This window comes from Elaeis guineensis, chromosome 5, assembly GCF_000442705.2.
Source record: "Elaeis guineensis isolate ETL-2024a chromosome 5, EG11, whole genome shotgun sequence".
Taxonomy (NCBI): domain Eukaryota; kingdom Viridiplantae; phylum Streptophyta; class Magnoliopsida; order Arecales; family Arecaceae; genus Elaeis; species Elaeis guineensis.
The window spans coordinates 40,440,608-40,460,432 of NC_025997.2; positions in this window are offsets into that span (position 1 = coordinate 40,440,608).

Consider the following 19,825-nt stretch of genomic DNA (forward strand, 5'->3'; position numbering starts at 1 on the left):
CCAAAAAAAAAACAATCACTCAAAATGAGTAAAATAATTTATAGCACAAATAAGTACAAGAAAAGCTCCTTTAATGAGCGAATATAACTTTAAATACACTTTACTCAAGAGAAGAAGCCCCTTTTTGGATTTCCTCAAGGTGGATGGAGAATTGATTGAGCGCTTGAGGAGTTGGTGAGCTTGGATTGATGGCTTCTTGAAAGCTTTAAATGAGCTCTTGATTAGGGCTGAAAAGTTGGCTTGAGAAACCCTTTCTCTTTTGAATGCTCTTGAATGCTCTCTTGAATGCTCTTCTTTTTCTTTTCAATCTTTTTTCTCTTTGTTTCCCACCTTTTGAATCCTTTTATAGCTTTAAGAAATAGAGAAAAATATTCTAGGCTGAAAAAGAGCCGTTAGACCACATTAAATGAGCATTAAAAGCACTTAAAACGGTTAAAAACTAGCCGTTGCGGAAAAATCCCGTCACAGGGGTCGACTCATGAGTCGACTCATGCCTCAGGGGTCGACTCATGAGTCGACCTCTGTTGAAGCAACCAGAAAATAGGGTTCTGTAATTTTTGGCCTAAAACTGCGATGAGTCGACTCATGCCTTGAGGTCGACTCATGAGTCGACTCACAGGCCGTGCCAAGCCAAAAATTCAGCGTGCCAAACTGCTCATTGTGCCATGAGCTGACTCATGGGTCGACTCATGGATTTCAAACATGCATAACTTCAAAAATACAAGTCCAAAAATAATGAAATTTTCGCCAATAGATCACAAATCTTTTGTTCTACCAAATGATACTATTAAATCAGGGTTTTGGTAAAATTATGATTTTGCCCCTGAAGAGCACAAAGACTTTTTCAAATAAAAAATATTGGTACCCCTTCAATCTGCTTTGTAATCATCAAAATCAATCTAGGAGCAACAATCTCCCCTTTTTGATGATGACAAAACACTTGAACAAAAGCATTTATGTGAATCATGAATTTCAAAAGGATGCATTATAAGTGCATTTGCTTGAAAAGAATATTGATTCTTTTGGCATGTGATACAAATGGTCATATGCATAAATAGTTTGCCCATTTGCTTAAAGATTTGAAAATTTGCTCATTGGATTATGTGATTTTGGTGTTAGAGCAGAAAATTTATTTTTGTTATCAGAGCAAGTTGTATCTTGAAAATTTGCTCATTCTCATTTGATTATTTAGTTTTAGTATCAGAGCAAAAATAATTAAGTGTACCAATGCATGTCTAAGAATTAATTTGTAAAGTATATCAGAGCATGTTAAATTTAAGATGTATCAGAGCAAGTTAAATTTTAAAGCATATCAGAGCATTTAAAGAAGTAATTTTAAAGGTTGCTCATTTGCATTGTACTTAGCAATTTACTCATTGTATTTTTAAGTCATTTAATAATTTTACTTTTGATATTCTTTAATTTCTCCCAATTCATTCATTTTATTTTCAAGTCTTTTAATAATTTATAATTTTGCTTTTGATATGTTTCTTTTTTTTAATTTTAATAATTTATAATTTTGCTTTTGATGGTTTCTTTTTCTTTAATTTCTCCCCTTTTTGACATCATCAAACATTGTTAACTCCCCTCTTTTTCTGAATAATTTCTCTTTTTTCTTCAAACTTCTAGTGCTAATCATTAATGTTTGCTCCCCCTGAATACAGCAATCATTAACCAAAATATGCCATAGATTACCATAGATATGAATCATCAACAAAGAGAAGTTGTTTCAACAAAGAGAAGATATATAACCAAAAGATGATTGACATCATTACAAAGAGTAGATATATAAGTAAAAGATGATTAAAACCATAGTTGTTTCAATACAATTTCATAACATAAAAGTCAGCTAGCTAATGTCATTACATGGCCCCAAAATACAGATCCTAGAAAGAACAAGAGACTAACACCTAGGATCTAGTAAAGCTCATGACTAGATGGATCGGAGTCATCAGAGATAGGTGAGGAGATGATGGATCTCGACCAGAAGAACGTCCTCTACCCCGTCTGCCTCTGGCACGAGCAGGTGAGCGAGATGAACTAGGAGGCTGAGAACGTTGAGAGGCCAAGGACTGGACTGAAAGAGTGAGTCTGATGGAATCAAGAACGTTCAGTGCTCTCGAAACAGACTGAAGTAGAGCAGTGAACTGAGTAGATGCATGCTCACTCGAGCCTCTGATCTCTCTCCTCAATAACTCATAACCACCCTCCAATGCACCTCTGAGCCTGCCAGCCTCTGCAGTAAGGTCTGTGACCTCAATAGAGCTCTCCTGTGGCTGAGGATGGGCCAAAGCTAAGACTTGCCCCTGCAAGTCAAGAACTCTCCCAGTCAGTCTCCAAATGTGTCCTAGCTGCTGAATCCGAATAGACTGATCTGAGATCAACTGAAACACAGTGGAGATATGGGGAATCAAGTCTGATCATGATCAATGAAGTGGACCCTGGTGTAAATGTAGTAGTGCTCCACTGTCGAGATAGCAAGGAAGCCACACGCTGAGATATCTGCTCGATCTGATCATCAGCCAATCTGAACTCTGAAGGAGGTGCTCTGCTCTCTGGCTGATGTACTGGTGTGGCCTCCTGGTGAACTCTGAAGGGCCAGCCTCTGGGTCTGGAAAAACTGGATATCTGGAGATGCTGCCCTGAAGTCATGGAGAGGAGATGAGGGACCTTCTTCTTCAGCTCTGTCTTCTACTCTGTCCTCAGCTCTCTCCTCAGAACCCTTGATCCAACCACCATCAGTTTTAGTAAATCCCATGCGGTGCAGAGTGTGTTGGTTGATGGTGTCTACGTGAGAAAGCTTAGCAGATGCCTCCCCCTCAAACTGACTCCAAACCTCCTGAAAACTAGTAAGGGCCATACCAAAAGGCAGATGTGCCTTGGATCTGTTCAGTGTCTCTCTCATGGCCTCAATCATTAAGCAGGGAGGTTTAGGGGGTTTGAGTGATCACATGAAACATTATACAAATATCTCTGCAGAAAGAGGTCATGCCTACCACTCCTAGGGAAGAAGAGCTTTGTCACTAATTGATGTAAGATCCTCATTCAATTGACAAAATTTTGGCTTCCAATTTATTCAAACTTCCGAGTAGGTTCCCCTAGAATTACACTGATCCCCTCTTCCTTCACTGGGAGTTCCATGTAAGAATATCCCTCACAGGGCAAAAAGTATTCTCCCAAATAATAGGATCCAGACAAATATCAACTCCCTTAACTGTAGAAGTCACTGTTCCATTGCCATAATGCAGATTTTGATAAAATTCTCTAACTAGGTCTACAAAAGTGACTTCCTTGAGAGAGCAGTAGAAACCCCAACCCTGGTTTTTTATCTTTGTTCCAAAGGTGAAACCCTCTTTTTCAAAGAATCTAAAATCCACATTTTTCCGGTTTCAACCTTCCTATCAGATAGAGGGATTTTACTAGGGCTAAGGGAGACTGAGAGGGACCTTGAGCTGACACAGAAGCCGGAATGGGAGCAGTGGAGGACTGAGCAGCTTGCCTTTTTCTGCGGATATTTTCTTCTAGCTCACGGACCGATTTTCTTCTCTGAGGGAGCTTCATCTTTGGAGCCATTCTCACCACAGCAGCAGGCAGAAGACTCGGAGGATCAAGTGGATGAGTGGAAGAAGGGTTACAAAAGGATGGAGAGGGATTTTGGCGGAGAGAAGAGGCGGTTTTGAGAAGAACGGTGGAGGCTAGGGCACGCTCCAACCTTCAATCAAAGGGAAAGATGCGAAAATCTTTTCCCAGGCGGTGATTTTGGTGGAGAGGAGAAGGGAGAACAATCTTGAGCTAATCCTTGGTTTTGGAGAGAATGAGGATGAGGATGACGGTTCTTGGAGGGAGGAAGACGAAGAGAATGAGTCGGCTCATGAACAGGCTTCAATTAAAAAGAAAGAGCCCGTGGGAAGTTGGCAATAATTCAAGTATGCCATAGGGTCGACCCTAGGGGGTCGACTCATGAAACTCAAAAATTCAGAAAAAATATGAATAAATTCGAAAAAATTTAAAATTTTGGGAGAAGGAATTTTGCTCATGACAAGTTGTGAGAATGATAATCTTGAGCTTTTAGGACCAAGAGAGATGATGGAAATTGAGCTCAAAGAATTTTTGACATCAAATCTTTGGAATTGGAGAAATATTTAGGCATAAGGATCAAGAATTCCTAGATTTCTCCTAATTTCACAGAATCTATCCTCACTAAGGGCCTTTGTAAAGATATCAGCTAATTGATTTTCAGTGCAAACATATTCAAGAATTATATTTTTGTTTTGAACATGTTCTCTTATAAAATGATGTCTTATTTCAATATGTTTGGACCTTGAGTGTTGAATTGGATTTTTAGATAGATTTATGGCACTTGTGTTGTCACATCTTATTGGTGTTTCATTAAGTTTGATTCCAAAGTCTTCGAGTTGTTGCTTAATCCACAAGATTTGAGCACAACAACTTCCGGCTGCAATGTATTCGGCCTCAGCCGTAGACAGTGCTACCGAATTTTGTTTCTTGCTAAACCAGGAGATTAGGTTAACTCCAAGAAATTGGCAAGTTCCACTTGTGCTTTTTCTATCTAATCTACATCCAGCAAAATCAGCATCTGAATATCCTAATAAATCAATTAGTGAGTCCTTAGAGTACCATAACCCTAGAGTTTGAGTACCATTCAAGTATCTAAGGATTCTTTTAACAGCATTCAAATGAGATTCTTTAGGATTAGATTGATATCTAGCACACAAACAAACACTAAACATGATATCAGGCCTACTTGCAGTTAAATATAATAGAGCCAATCATACCTCTATAGTATTTTAAGTCTACACATTTACCTTCATCATCCTTGTCAAGCTTACATGAGGGGCTCATGGGTGTGCCAATTGGTTTGGAGTTCTCCATTCCAAATCTTTTGAGTAGTTCCTTGGTGTACTTGCTTTGGGTGATGGAGATTCCTCTTTTGTTTGTTTGATTTGGAGTCCGAGGAAGAAGGTAAGTTCTCCCATCATGCTCATCTCGAACTCCCCCTGCATGAGCTTAGCAAAGTCTTGACAAAGAGATTCATTAGTAGACCCAAAAATTATGTCATCAACATAAATTTGTATTACTAACATATCATTTTGATTTCTTTTAATAAAGAGGGTTGTATCTACATTACCTCTTGAAAAACATTATTTAGTAAAAATTTGCTTAGCCTATCATACCAAGCTCTAGGTGCTTGTTTTAATCCATATAAAGCTTTATTTAATTTAAAAACATGATTAGGAAAAGCATGATTTTCAAATCCGGGGTTGTTCTACATAGACTTCTTCAGCAATATATCCATTTAAAAATGCACTTTTGACATCCATTTGAAATAATTTGAATTTCATAAAGCAAGCATATGCAAGTAGAAGTCTAATGGCTTCTAATCTAGCAACAGGTGCAAAGGTCTCATCAAAATCAATTCCTTCTTCTTGATTATATCCTTTAGCAACCAATCTTGCTTTATTTCTAATTACATTACCATGTTCATCTAATTTGTTCCTAAAGACCCATTTTGTGCCAATTATTGAATAATTTTTAGGTCTTGATACTAAAGTCCAAACATTATTTCTTTCAAATTGATTAAGTTCCTCTTGCATTGCATTAATCCAATTATGATCATTTTCAGCTTCTTCAATAGTTTTTGGTTCAAGATGAGATACAAAAGCACAATGATTAAATACATCTCTAAGTGAAGAACGAGTTTTTACCCCATGCATAGGATCACCAATAATTAACTCCTTAGGGTGATTGTGAACATACCTCCATTCCTTGGGTAGGTCATTTGTACCTTGAGGTTGTTCTTGAATTTCTTCACCTCTCTCATCTTGTTTGTCTTCTTGTTCCTCGTCCTCTTGAGTTGTTGAATCTTTCAGAGTGATCTCCTTCATTCCTTCTATTAGTGATCTGCATCATCAACACCCTCATTCTTCCTTGAAGGAAGATCGTTAGATTCATCAAAAACAACATGTAATGGACTCCTCTACTACTAAAGTTCTTTGTTAAAAACTCTAAAAGCTTTACTAGTGGAGGAGTAACCAGAAAGATTGCTTCATCTGATTTTGCATCAAATTTACCAAGTCTTTCTTTACCATTATTTAGTACAAAACATCGGCAGCCAAAAATATGAAAATATGCAATATTCGATTTTCTTTCTTTCCAAAGTTCATAGGGGTTTTCTTTTAAAATTTGTCTAATCAAAGCACGATTTAAAATGTAACATGCTGTGTTAATTGCTTCCGCCAAAAATATCTTGGAAGGTTGCTTTCACAAAGCATGGTACGGGCCATTTCTTCTAAGGTTCTGTTTTTCCTTTCAACTACCCCATTTTGTTGGGGTGTCCTAAGGAGCAGAGAAGTTATGGCCAATTCCATTTCATCACAAAAGTTTTCAAAGTCTTGATTTTCAAATTTCAGTTCCATGATCACTGTCGAATATTTTGAATTGAAAATCTTTTTCATTGTGACTTTTCGGTAAAATTTAGTGAAAATATGAAAAGTTTCATCTTTGTGTGCTAAAAAGAAAATCCAAGTAAAACGAGAGTAATCATCTATAATTACAAAACCATATCGTTTTCCTCCTAGACTAGTGGTTCTAGTTGGTCCAAATAAGTCCATATGCAAAAGCTCTAAAGGTCTAGAAGTTGAAACATATTTTTGGATTTAAATGAAACTCGAGTTTGTTTACCTAAGTTGGCATGCATCACAAATTCTATCTTTTCAAAATTCAGTTTAGGCAAGCCAAGAACTAATTCTTCTTAATTAATTTTGAAAGAGAATGCATGCTAATGTGTGCAAGTCTACGATGCCAAAGCCAACTAGTCTCATTAACTTTAGCATTCAAGGATACTAGGCATTGCATGTTTATTTTGGCTAAATCATTTAAAATCTACCATATAAACATTGCCATGTCTATGTCCAATAAATTTAATGCCATCGTTAATAGGACTAGTTACATGCAAACAGATGATTCAAAAAATAACTTTATACCCTTTATCACAAAATTGACTAATGCTAAGTAAATTATGCTTTAAACCATTAACTAGCAAATATTTTCAATGTATTTGGAGGGAGTGATACCAATGTTACCTATCCCGATGATCTTTCCTTTGCCATTATCTCCAAAGGTGACCATCCCTCCATCCTTAGCATCAAGCGTGATGAATTGTGATTCATCACCAGTCATGTGTCTCGAGCATCCACTGTCAAGATACCATTTCCTGTTTCCTCCTTGGGATGCTAGACACACCTGCAAGCAAAAGTCAAGTTTTTGTTTTAGGTACCCAAGCTTTCTTGGTCCTTTTTGGTTAGTCAAAATGGTTCCTTTTGGAACCCATATTTTCTTTATAGTTGAGGTTTGCAGATTTGTCAAAGAAGGCAAGTGTATGACTTATGTCCTACTCTACCACATTTGAAACAAGTAATAATTGGTAGACTTGTTACTTAAAGAATTTACATAAATAATTTTCAGATATTTTTGTTTTACTTCAAGGGTTATAGCCAAGTCCAGCCTTATCATATACGGCTTTTTGATTATCAAGAATCATATTGAGTTTGTTTGAACTATAAGGTGAACTTTATCTACTATTGGTTTCAGCTTGGCAATTTCATTCTTTAAGCTTTGATTTTCTTGAAGCAAGGTGATTTTCAATTGAAAAGTTTTCAGCTTGTTTCAATAAGGATTGAATTTTTCAATTTTAAGCTCTTTGTTTTTCATCCCTAGTTTCTTTAATTCATCAACTAAATCATAGAATGCTTCATGCAATTCTTCAAATGTAAAGTCACTAGGGGTTTCGAAATTACCTCATTTTCGTGTGCCATAAGGCACAGGTTGGCTTGTTCGGTTGAGGTTTCCTCATCGGAGCTTGAGTCATCACTCGCACTCCATGTGGCCATCATGGCCTTCTTCTTGAACTTCTTGGGACCTTTCTTCAGTTGTGGACATTCGGATTTGAAGTGTCCCGGCTTCTTGCACTCGTAGCAGATAAGGGGTTGGTCTTTCTCTTTTTCTTTGCTTTGTTCCCCTTTTGTGAATGGCCTCTTCCTCATCCCCTGTTTCTTTTTCTCAAAAATTTCTTGAATCTTCGGGTGATGAGAGCCATCTCTTCATCCTGTTCTTCATCTTCAGTGTCATCAGTTTCTTCATCAGGAGGAGCTGTGGATTTGAGGGCAATGGTTCTTTTCTTTTTGACTTCTTCCTCTTGATGTTGCTTCATGCTTAGCTCATGAGTCATCAAAGATCCAAGAAGCTCTTCTAGAGGTAGAGTGTTCAAGTCCTTGGCTTCTTGGATGGCAGTCACTTTGGCTTCCCAAGTTCTTGGCAAGGACCTGAGAATCTTTCTTACAAGCTCACTGTTAGTATAGGACTTACCAAGACTCTTTAAACCATTAATGATATCAGTAAAATGAGTAAACATTACAGTTATGGACTCATCATGCTCCATTTTAAACAATTCATATTTATGCACAAGCATGTTTATTTTAGACTCTTTTACTTGATTGGTTCCCTCATTTACTTGAACTATCCAGGTCTAACCATCCCATATTTTTTAGCAGATGAACAAGTAAGATGCGATTAAATTCGTTTGCATCAAGAGCACAATAAAGTACATTCATTGCTTTAGCATTAATTGGCCATCTTCTTATCAACCTCATCCCATTCTTTCTCGGGTTTGGTTGATTCCTCACCATCTATAATTTTTAGTGGGTGTGTGAGGACCGTTCACTATGATACTCCACATATCATAGTCGAGTGCTTGTATGAATATTTTCATCCGAGCTTTCCAATAGGTGTAATTAGACCCATTGAAAAGTGGAGGTCGGTTGGTGGATTGCCCCTCGGCTAGAGAAGTACCGACGTGGGTTGCCATAGATCTTTGGCTCTTTGATTGTTTAGATCAAAGATGGGCTAGAGCACCGGGCTCTGATACCACTTTGTTGCCCAGCTATGCAACCCAAGAGGGGGGGTGAATTGGGTTTCTAAAAATTTTAAAGCTTAACTATGACTTATGAAAATGTTTGTCAATAGCTAAATGAATGAGGAGAATAACCTTAGTTTCAAGATTAATTGCCTAAAGCAAGAATGCAAGGAAATAATGAAGAGTTAAAGAGAAGCAATTATGCACCCACAAACAAAGGATTTATAGTAGTTCGGTGCCAACCTTGCACCTACATCCACTCCCCAAGCTCCTACTTGAGAATTCCAATCCACTAAACTTGTATTCAACCCGAATACAAATGTCGAAAACTCCGACACTAGCTATCCCAAGCTAGTCCACTTATTTTTGGGTACAATCCAACCCAATATACTCCGATTTTAGTTCGGATCAACCTTCCCTTGTTTTGGAACCCTCTAAACAAAAATAATCACTCAAAATGAGTAAATAATTTATAGCACAAAAGAGTACAAGAAAAGCCCCTTAATGAGCGAATATAACTTTAAATACACTTTACTCAAGAGAAGAAACCCCTTTTTGGATTTCCTCAAGGTGGATGGAGAATTGATTGAGCGCTTGAGGAGTTGGTGAGCTTGGATTGATGGCTTCTTGAAAGCTTTAAATGAGCTCTTGATTAGGGCTGAAAAGTTGGCTTGAGAATCCTTTCTCTTTTGAATGCTCTCTTGAATGCTCTCTTGAATGCTCTTCTTTCTTTTTCAATCTCTTTTTCTCTTGCTTTTTCCCACCTTTTGAATCCTTTATATAGCTTTAAGAAATAGAGAAAATATTCTAGGCTGAAAAAGAGCCGTTAGACCACATTAAATGAGCATTCAAAGCACTTAAACGGTTAAAAACTAGCCGTTGCGGAAAAATCCCGTCACAGGGGTCGACTCATGAGTCGACTCATGCCTCAGGGGTCGACTCATGAGTCGACCTCTGTTGAAGCAACCAGAAAATAGGGTTCTGTAACTTTTGGCCTAAAACCGCAGGAGTCGACTCATGAGTCGACTCATGCCTTGAGAGTCGACTCATGAGTCGACTCACAGGCCGTGCCAAGCCAAAAATTCAGCGTGCCAAACTGCTCATTGTGCTATGAGCTGACTCATGGGTCGACTCAAAGATTTCAAACGTGCATAACTTCAAAATACAAATCCAAAAACAATGAAATTTTCGTCAATAGATCACAAATCTTTTGTTCTACCAAATGATACTGTTAAATCAGGGTTTTGGTAAAATTATGATTTTGCCCCTGAAGAGCACAAAGACTTTTTCAAATCAAAAATTATTAGTACCCCTTCAATCTGTTTTGTAATCATCAAAATCAATCTAGGGAGCAACACACCTCCTGCGATGGATTCCACGCGGCTCCATCACTCCCTGGCAGGCCATAATAATGGCCACGGACCTGCTCCACTTCTGTGACGGATACCGCAGATTCTTCATCCTCTAGTAAGTCACGAAACGGACGCCGCTCCACTCCCCGGAAGACTCCACGTGGCATGTCCCGTGATAGCCATGATTCCACCCCACTACTCTTCGCAACAAACTTCCCCTGACTCTCGGCAGCCCACTGCCGGACGGTTACAGACATTGCTATCAGTCTGTTGTTCCCTCCGCCTATAAAAGGGAGACTCCAGATACGTTATTCTATAAGCTCTCATTTTTACCTAGAAACTCTGCTAAAATTCCCGTTCGAGCACTCCATTCTTGTTGAGGCTGAGAACTGACTTGAGCATCGGAGGGTCTTGTCGGAGCAACCCCACCTCCGGTTTAGACTTCTTTTGCAGGTCCCGGCGGCGACCGCGACTCCAGCTTCTCCGACGTAAGTGGATTTTTGTACCAACAGGATTGGCGCTAGAGAAGGGCTGAACCTTCATGCGGTACCCTTGTTCTTAAAGAAGCGCTCAACGGGACCGCCCCCGGGCATCTTTTCCGATGTCCTCTCCTCCCTCTTTTACTTGGTCTTTGCCCGATGCCTCCCCGCAAGGCGTCCACACGACGATCCACGGCCTCCACGGCCAGATCTCAGGCTCCGGCCTCACCTCCAGTTTCCCAGCCTCCTCCTCCTCCTCCGGCGATGGCGGTCGGTGCGGAGCAATTCGATCTGCTGACGCAGCAAGTCAAAGGCCTCACTGAGGCCGTACAGGCCATGCAGCAGCAGCAGCAGCCGCAAGCATCAGTGCGCCTGGAAAGGGTGTCACCGAAATGTCAGAATCCGGCAGTGGGGCGAGCCACTTGGGCCAGCCGCCCCGTCTTTCTCGGGAAGACGAACCCGAGGGTGGAGAGCCCTCAATCGGATCATGACTCTACCCTTGGAAGATCCCTGCCCCCATTCTGCCAGAGGACCCTCGAGACCCGAAGTTGAGAGGATTTCCTGGACCGGAGGCTCCAGAAAATGAATCGACGAATCGAAGAACTCTGCCACGCTCCCCCCACTTATGGTGAGGATATTTGCACTGACCCCCCTTTTCTCAAATGATCATACAGGAACCGATCCCGCCAAACTTCAAACTCCCCCAGTTCGAAAGCTACGATGGGACTTCGGACCCGGTCGATCATCTGGAAGCCTTCCGGATGATGATGCTGCTTCATGGCGCACCCGACGCCATCTTGTGCCGGGCCTTCCCATCCACCTTGAAGGGAGCGGCGAGAAACTGGTACTCGATGCTGAAATCGGGTACCATCTTTTCCTTCGATCAAATGAGCCACCAATTCGTGGCCCATTTTGTTAGTAGCCGGTGCCTTTGGAAGGGCTCGGAGTCCCTCATGAATATCAGGCAGAGGGAGAGGGAGTCCATTCGGGCCTACATCAACCGCTTCAATGTCGCAGCGCAGGAGGTCCGAAATTTGGACCAATCGGTAGCAATGGCCGCTCTGAAGGGCGGCCTTCAGAAGAATGACCTTTTGTTCTCCCTGAAGAAGAAGTACCCCAGGATTTTGCTGATTTGTTGGCTCAGGCTGAAGGGTACGCCCGAGTGGAAGAAGCCTTCAAAATGAAAGATGAGGAGACCGCGAGAGAGCGGCAGGCGGGGACTCGAGTAAGCCCGTAGTCGAAAAAAGGTCGAGAGAAGCTCGGCCGCATTCTCGATCCCCTCCTGGGCACAAGTGTGCCCATACTCCACCCTGGGTACATAGGCAGAGAAGTCCGGATCGCGAGGTTCGACGGGGTTCTCCATCGAAAGGATTTTGCAACTACGCCCCCCTCAATGCCTCGAAGACCCAGGTACTGATGGAGGTCAGAGAGCAGCTCCCTAGGCCAGAGAGAATGTGCACACACCCCGAGAAGCGCAACCCGAACAAGTTCTGTCTCTACCACTGCGACCACGGCCACGATATGGAGGAGTGCATCCAGCTCTGAGATGAGATCGAGGAGCTCATCTGGCGAGGTCGACTCGATAGGTTCATCCGACGCCGGCCTTAGGCTAGAGAAGATCGGCCAAGAGCCTTGCCGCAACCTGAACCGCCAAGGAGGGAGGAGCAGCCCAAAGATCGGCTTCCAATTGGGACCATCGACTCCATCACCGGAGGGCCTCAAGGAGAAGCAGACCTTCCACGACCATGGAACTCGGGAAGCCTGTAAATGTATCGCTTATGACCTTGCCCTGAATCTAAATTCCTTTCGACTTTGCATGTTCCTCCCATTTGGCATGGATTTGTTACGACTGGGGATAACCCCTTCAAACAATTAAAACAAGGTTATGTTAGGAACGGGAGGAGAACCTCATCCTAACATAAATAAAATGAAAGTTTGATTATCTTGAGATCGGATTGGGGGAGAGGCCTTGCAACGCCCGAATGCGCCCCCACAGCCATGTCAGGAACAGGAGGAGAACCTCATCCTGGCATGAGCAAGGTCGAAGGCCCGATTCTTTTAGATCGGATGGGGGGAGAGGCCTTACAACGCCCAAATGCGTCCCCACAGCCATGTCAGGAATAGGAGGAGAACCTCGTCCTGACATGAGCAAAGTCAAAGGCCCGATTCTTTTAGATCGGATGGGGGGAGAGGCTTTACAACGCCCTAATGCGCCCCCACAGTCATGTCAGGAACAGGAGGAGAACCTCGTCCTGACATGAGCAAAGTCGAAGGCCCGGTTCTTTTAGACCGGATGGGGGAGAGGCCTTACAACATCCTAATGCGCCCCCACAGCCATATCAGGAACAGGAGGAGAACCTCGTCCTGACATGAGCAAAGTTGAAGATCTGGTTCTTTTAGACCGGATGGAGGGAGAGACCCTTGCGATGGCCCTTATGTGCCCCCGCGGCCCCGTTGGGAATAGGAGGAGAACCTCATCCTAACCTGAGCTGAAATCGACTATGTCAGGAATGGAAGGAGAACCTCATCCTGACGGTGACGAAATTCGGCCGCCCAATAAGATCGGATGAAGGGGAAAGGCCCCTCAGCGGCACCTTCACACTTCTATGCAACCCCGCAAAAAGCAAGGGGAGGGCCCTCACTCCGAAAAGAGGAGAGAAATTAAAAAGAAAAAGCGACGAACTACGTCGGAAACAGATGAAGGACAAACCACACCAAAGACTTAAGGAACCTTGTCTCAGCAAAGATGAGAAGTTCCTACCAAACACCCCCAGCCTCTAAGAAGGCTCTCGACACAAGTCAAGAAAACAGCAACGCCTCCGAGGTAACACGGAGTTCGGACCACCAAGCTCGAGCCTACGGTCATGAACGACGAGGAAAGCAAACCAGCATATCGACGACTGGGCACCCCCAAACGATGTCAACATCGGACAAGTCGAACGACAAGAGAAGTTCGGCAGACGATAATTTAATACAATATGCGGACGAGGTAACACAAAATCCCCTTTTCATTCCATTTACGAAATATACATCACAAAGCCCAGAAGGCCAAAGGAAGAAAAGCAAAATGACAAAAGCGAGACAAAACAATAAAAGGGAAAATGTATACATGAAAAGATAGAAGGCCAAGAAGAGCCCTAGGGAAGCTCTGCTCCTTCCGACCTAGAATTATCTACTCCACCCCTTATCCAGGACAGCCTCAGATTCTCAACTTCTTTTTCTAGCTCTCTCTTTTTCAGCAGCGCATCCTGGAGCACCCGACGAAGTCGCTGGCTTTCGGTCTCCGCCTCTCGATGCCTCTTTCTCAGGACCTCAGATTCTGCCTCTGCGTCCGTGATGGCCTGCTGCTCGTATGCCAGTTGGATCTTCAATTGCTGTAGCTCAGCCGTCCTTTCCCCGAGGGTGACAGAAAGCCCTTCAACGGTTCCTCTTAGGGACTGGAGTTCATTAGAATCTCGAGCAGAAGTAAGCTGAGCCCTGTCAGCCAGCTGCCCCTGAAGACGGGCGACTTCGTCGATCGCCACCCTGAGTCTCCCTTTATATTCATCCACCTGCCTGTGTCAACCAGCCCGATGCACGTCGTAGCTCACCTCGGCATCCTGAAGCTGCTACTGAAGGTCGGAGACCTTCTTCGACCACTCCCGATCGCCGTCGGCCCGAGCCAAGAGCCGAGATGAACTCCCTTCCAGCTGGCCAATCCTCTCCTGCGCAGCTGACAGTTCTACCCTGAGAGAGCTGATCTTGACAGCTTGAGCCCAAATTCGATCACTAGCACTCTTCTTGTGTTTCTCAAGCTCCTTCGCGAAGTCCGCCTTCCTCCGGCTATACTCCTTGATCCCCTTCACGTGGAGATTTCGAAAGTGGGTGGCCTCCGAGGTGGCTTCAGAGTAACCCTCCCTTAACCTACGAAGCTCGCCTTCCATCTTCTTCGACCTTTTCATCGCATGAAGAACCTCCTTCTTCAGCCGCTGGATCGTGGACTTCAGTGGGATCCCCTGGGGCAGGGGAAGTGCCTTGGCAGGACACTGCCATCAAGAGACAGAAGCGTCAAGGCGCGTCTCATTGCAGAAAGAAAAATAAAAAGGGAGGAAGGGGGAGAAGAGAAGCCATCCACGGTGAGAAATTTAACTTTATTGATTGAATGATTCTTGAAGACAAAAAGAAAGAGAAAAATTGCAGTAAAAGAAAGCTACAAGATCGGAGGTCTCAGACCTCAGAAGCAGGAGTTGGAGAGCTCGGTGTCCCTGGAAGGGGGGCTGCGCAGCAGTAGCGGCAGGAGAAGGCCCGACCTCATCTTCAGACTCCTCGCCCAAGAAGCTGAGGTCGAGCTCGAGAAATTTTCTGGCCACCTTCTCCTGGCAGAGCTCGAACCCCTTGATGAAGGCTTCCTGACCAAACCAGACGTTCAGGTCTCTCATCTCCGTGGAGGCCTTGAACTCCTCTACCGCAAGACCCCTGGCCTCCGAGACCAAGACTGGAAGCTGCTCCATCAAATTGGCGACCCCGGCCTCTGCCGTTCTCACCGTCTCCTCCAAGGTCTGTTTCTCCTCCTCCCGGGCCTGCTTCTCTTTCTCCAGGGCCTCTTGGAGGGCAACTACTTCAGCGGCCTTTTCCTTGAGGCTGGCGACTTCGGCCCGACGATGCTCCTCCACCTGGATGGCATCCCTCCTCGTCCGGTTCGTCGTCTCGATGTTGGCGAGGAGTTGGTGCCCAATCTGTAAGGGCGGCTAGGGATCAGAACAGGGATCGAAAAACCAATTAAATGAAGATTTATTTACCTCGAGAAAGGATCCCAGGGAGTCCCAAACCCGCTGCTCGGGATCGGCGCGATCAATCCTCTCGATGACCTCAGGCAGAATGCAGCCGTCGATCAATTGCTTGATCAGGTCCCTGTCATTGAAGGGGTTCTTCGGCTCTTCTTCGAAGCTGAGGGACTCGTCAGCGGCGGCCCGACGGCCACTCACCCTACGGGCCACCGACTTCCTTCTCCTCCCCCTCTCGACTATGGGTGCCTCCATGGAGCGGACCCCCAGAACGGGGGCCCCAATCGGCGGACTCCTTGAAGAGGCCCGAGGGGCCGTTGGTTCGGCATCCGAAGGAACGTCGATCGCTGGAGCTGCCTGGACAGGCGCGGCCAAGCTCGTCTCCTCCACCCTGGCCCTCTTTGCTGATCCGGAGGCCACGGTACCTTTTTTTTTGTGGGCCTTGAGACCCCTAGCAAGCATCCGTGCTGCTTCGGTGTCCATTCCTTAAAAAAAAAAAATCAATCAATCAAAAATCAGAAGTCAATAATGGGGTGAAAAAGGAAGGAGTAGCATGCAAAAAAAAAAAAAAGAGAAGAGAAAAAAAAAAAGAAAGAAAATAAAAAAGAAAGAGAAGAAAAAAGAGAAAAGAGAAGAAAAAGAAAGAAAAAGAAGAAGGACGGAAGAAGAGAAGAGAAAGAAAAAGATGGAGTACTCGCAGGATCCTGGGGGCTCAGGCCGATGTTGAACAAAAATTGCTCCCTCAGAAGGTTGGGAAGGGAAGGAGCGGAGTAGTCAAGAAGCTTCCGGGCAGCCTGGAGGTCGTCCTCCCCCAGGCTAGGGGCCCGGCGGACCGAATCCCTCAGAGAGCCCCAAGGGGGCAGGCCCAGCCTCAGGGTCGGGCAGTGGACGAAGAAGTATTTTCCCTTCCAGTTGTGAATTGAAGAGGGGGCACCTTTCAGCAACCCCTTCTTGCCGAACTGAGGGTAGAAATACCACCAGTCCTTCACCGAAGGATGACGCTTGAAGGTATAGAAATGCCTAAACAGAGAGAGGGACGGTTGGACCTCGACTACGTGGCAAAGGGAGAGAAACCCTATCAAAAACCTAAAAGAATTCGGAGCAACTGAAGCCAAAGAGATATCTAAGAAGCGGAAGAGGGCGACAACAAAGGGCGGAAGCGGAAGCCGGAGCCCGGCACGAAACGCCTCCTGATACAGGCAAAAATGACTGGGTGGGGGAGTGCTAGCCCGATCGAAGGGGCCAGGCAGCTCCAGATCGTACTCCGGAGGAACTCCATACTGAACCCTTATCAGAAGGAGTTCATCTGGAGTCAGGGAGCATGGAATGGCGCCCGACATAAAAATTGGGCGAAGCCCAGCCCCAGATGCGGGTTCATCTACAGAACGAGGAACCTGGGGGGTTGAGGTGGAAGAACTCCCGAAACTGCTGGAAGCGGAAGATCCGAAAGACATTTCAAATAACTTCGAATGAAGACTCTAGAGATCCTGAAGAAAATAGACAGGACAAAGGATGAGAGGTCACAGGAGATCAACTCAGAGGAAGGCGACAGAAGAAAATGGTGAAGAAAAGGGCCCTAAGCGGCAGAGTGAAGAGCGAAGATTCTGGGACTAACCTAGATCACTCTGAAGGACGTGGAGGGGTGAGGACAGGGACGACTCGAAGGATGCCTATGGCCTAAGAAGACGCCAAGAGAATTGGGACTCTCGAAGCAAGGGAGGATACCGATAGAACTCTCGAGCGGAATGGGGCCGCTAAAGGCGGAGGGACGGGTTTAAATAGACCCTGGGATCCGGCGCCATAATGATCGCGAATCCCCCCAGACCGGCCCGTGCTAGACACGTGTCCCACTCACCATGGCAGGCGGCTAAAACCGGCTGACGGCTGACAGAGCCATTACTGTACCGTACATGGGCCAGCGTACCAACGAGAATTTCGAAGGGTCCCTTTGTATCGCCCCGATTCGAAAAGACTCCAGCACGCACGCATTTAATGCCAAAATATCTGGGGGCGGTCATGCACAGGATTCGAGGGGACACTTCGGCTATGCCAATCTCTCTGTACTTCCTTCATTCGAAATTCAAACTCGGAAGTAGGGGACTGGTGTTGGGTATAAAACACCCTCAGCCGATGTTCTCAGCGGGATTGACCCTTGCAGGCCCCCTCCGACTTTCGACTACTGGTGGACTCCGCCCGGATTCCTACGGGAGCCGGGCTCCATCCTCGACTCCAATAGCTGCAGACAGACTTTGCCCGGACTCCTATGGGAGCCGGACTCCGCCCACGACTTCAACTGCAAGTAGACTCCGCCCGGACTCCTACGGGAGCCAGGCTCCGTCCACAACTCCAACTGCTGGTAGACTCCGCCCGGACTCCTACGGGAGCCGGGCTCCGTCCCCGACTTCAACCGCAAGCAAGACTCCGCTCGGACTCCTATGGGAGCCGGGCTCCGTCACCAAATTCAACTGCTAGTAAGCTCCATCCGGACTCCTACGGGAGATGGACTTCGCACCTGACTTTAATTGCAGGAAGACTTCGTCCGGACTCCTACGGGAGCCGGACTCCGCCCACGACTTCAACTGCAAGTAGACTCCGCCCGGACTCCTACGGAAGCCGGACTCCGCCCACAACTCCAACTGCCAAGTAGCCTCTGCCCGGACTCCTACGGGAGCCGGGCTCCGTCACCAACTCCAACTGCTGGTAAGCTTCGTCCGGACTCCAATGGGAGCCGGACTTCGGACGTGACTTTAATTATAGGAAGACTCCGTCCGAACTACTACGGGAGCCGGACTCCACCCACGACTTCAATTGCAAGTGGACTCCGCTCGGACTCCTACGGGAGCCTGGCTCCATCCCCAACTTCAACTGCTGGTAAGCTTCGTCCGGACTCCTACGGGAGCCGGACTTCGCCCCTAACTTTAATTGCAGGAAGACTCCGCCCGGACCCCTACAAAAGCCAGGCCTCGTCCCCGACTCCGACTACAGACAGACTCCGCCCGGACTCCTACGAAAGCCAGGCCTCACCTCCGACGCCGGCTGCAAACAGACTCCGCTCGGACTCCTACGGGAGCCCGACTCCGCCCACAACTCCAACTGCCAAGTAGGCTCCGCCCGGACTCCTACGGGAGCCGGGCTCCGTCACTAACTTCAACTACTGGTAAGCTTCGTCCGGACTCCTATGGGAGCCGGACTTCGCACCTGACTTTAATTACAGGAAGACTCCGTCTGGACTCCTACGGGAGCCGGACTCCGCCTATGACTTCAACTGCAAGTAGACTCCGTCCGGACTCCTACGGGAGCTGGACTTCGCACCTGACTTTAATTGCAGGAAGACTTCGTCCGGACTCCTACGGGAGCCAGACTCCGCCCACGACTTCAGCTGCAAGTAGACTCCGCCCAGACTCCTACGGGAGCCTGGCTCCGTCCATAACTCCAACTGATGGTAGACTCCGCCCGGACTCCTACGGGAGTCGGGCTCCGTCTCCGACTTCAACCGTAAGGAAGACTCCGCCTAGACTCCTATGGGAGTCGGGCTCCGTCACCAACTTCAACTGTTGGTAAGCTCCGTCCGGACTCCTACGGGAGCTGGACTTCGCACCTGACTTTAATTGCAGGAAGACTTCGTCCGGACTCCTACGGGAGCCGGACTCCGCCCACGACTTCAACTGCAAGTAGACTTCGCCCGAACTCCTACGGGAGCCGGACTCCGCCCACAACTCCAACTGCCAAGTAGGCTCCGCTCGGACTCGTATGGGAGCCGGGCTCCGTCACCAACTTCAGCTGCTGGTAAGCTTCGTCCGGACTCCTACGGGAGCCGGACTTCACACCTGACTTTAATTACAGGAAGACTCCGTCCAGACTCCTATGGGAGCCGGACTCCGCCCACGACTTCAATTGCAAGTGGACTCCGCCCGGACTCCTACGGGAGCCTGGCTCTGTCCCCAACTTCAACTACTGGTAAGCTTCGTCCGGACTCCTACGGGAGCCGGACTTCGCCCTTGATTTTAATTGCAGGAAGACTCCGCCCGGACCCCTACGAAAGCAGGGCCTCGTCCCCGACTCCGACTGCAGACAGACTCCGTCCGGACTCCTACGGGAGCCAGGCCTCGCCTCCGACTTCGGCTGCAGACAGACTCTGCCCGGACTCCTAAGGGAGCCGGACTCCGCCCACAACTCCAACTGCCAAGTAGGCTCCGCCCGGACTCCTACGGGAGCCGGGCTCTGTCACCAACTTCAACTGCTGGTAAGCTTCGTCCGGACTCCAACGGGAGTCGGACTTCGCACCTGACTTTAATTACA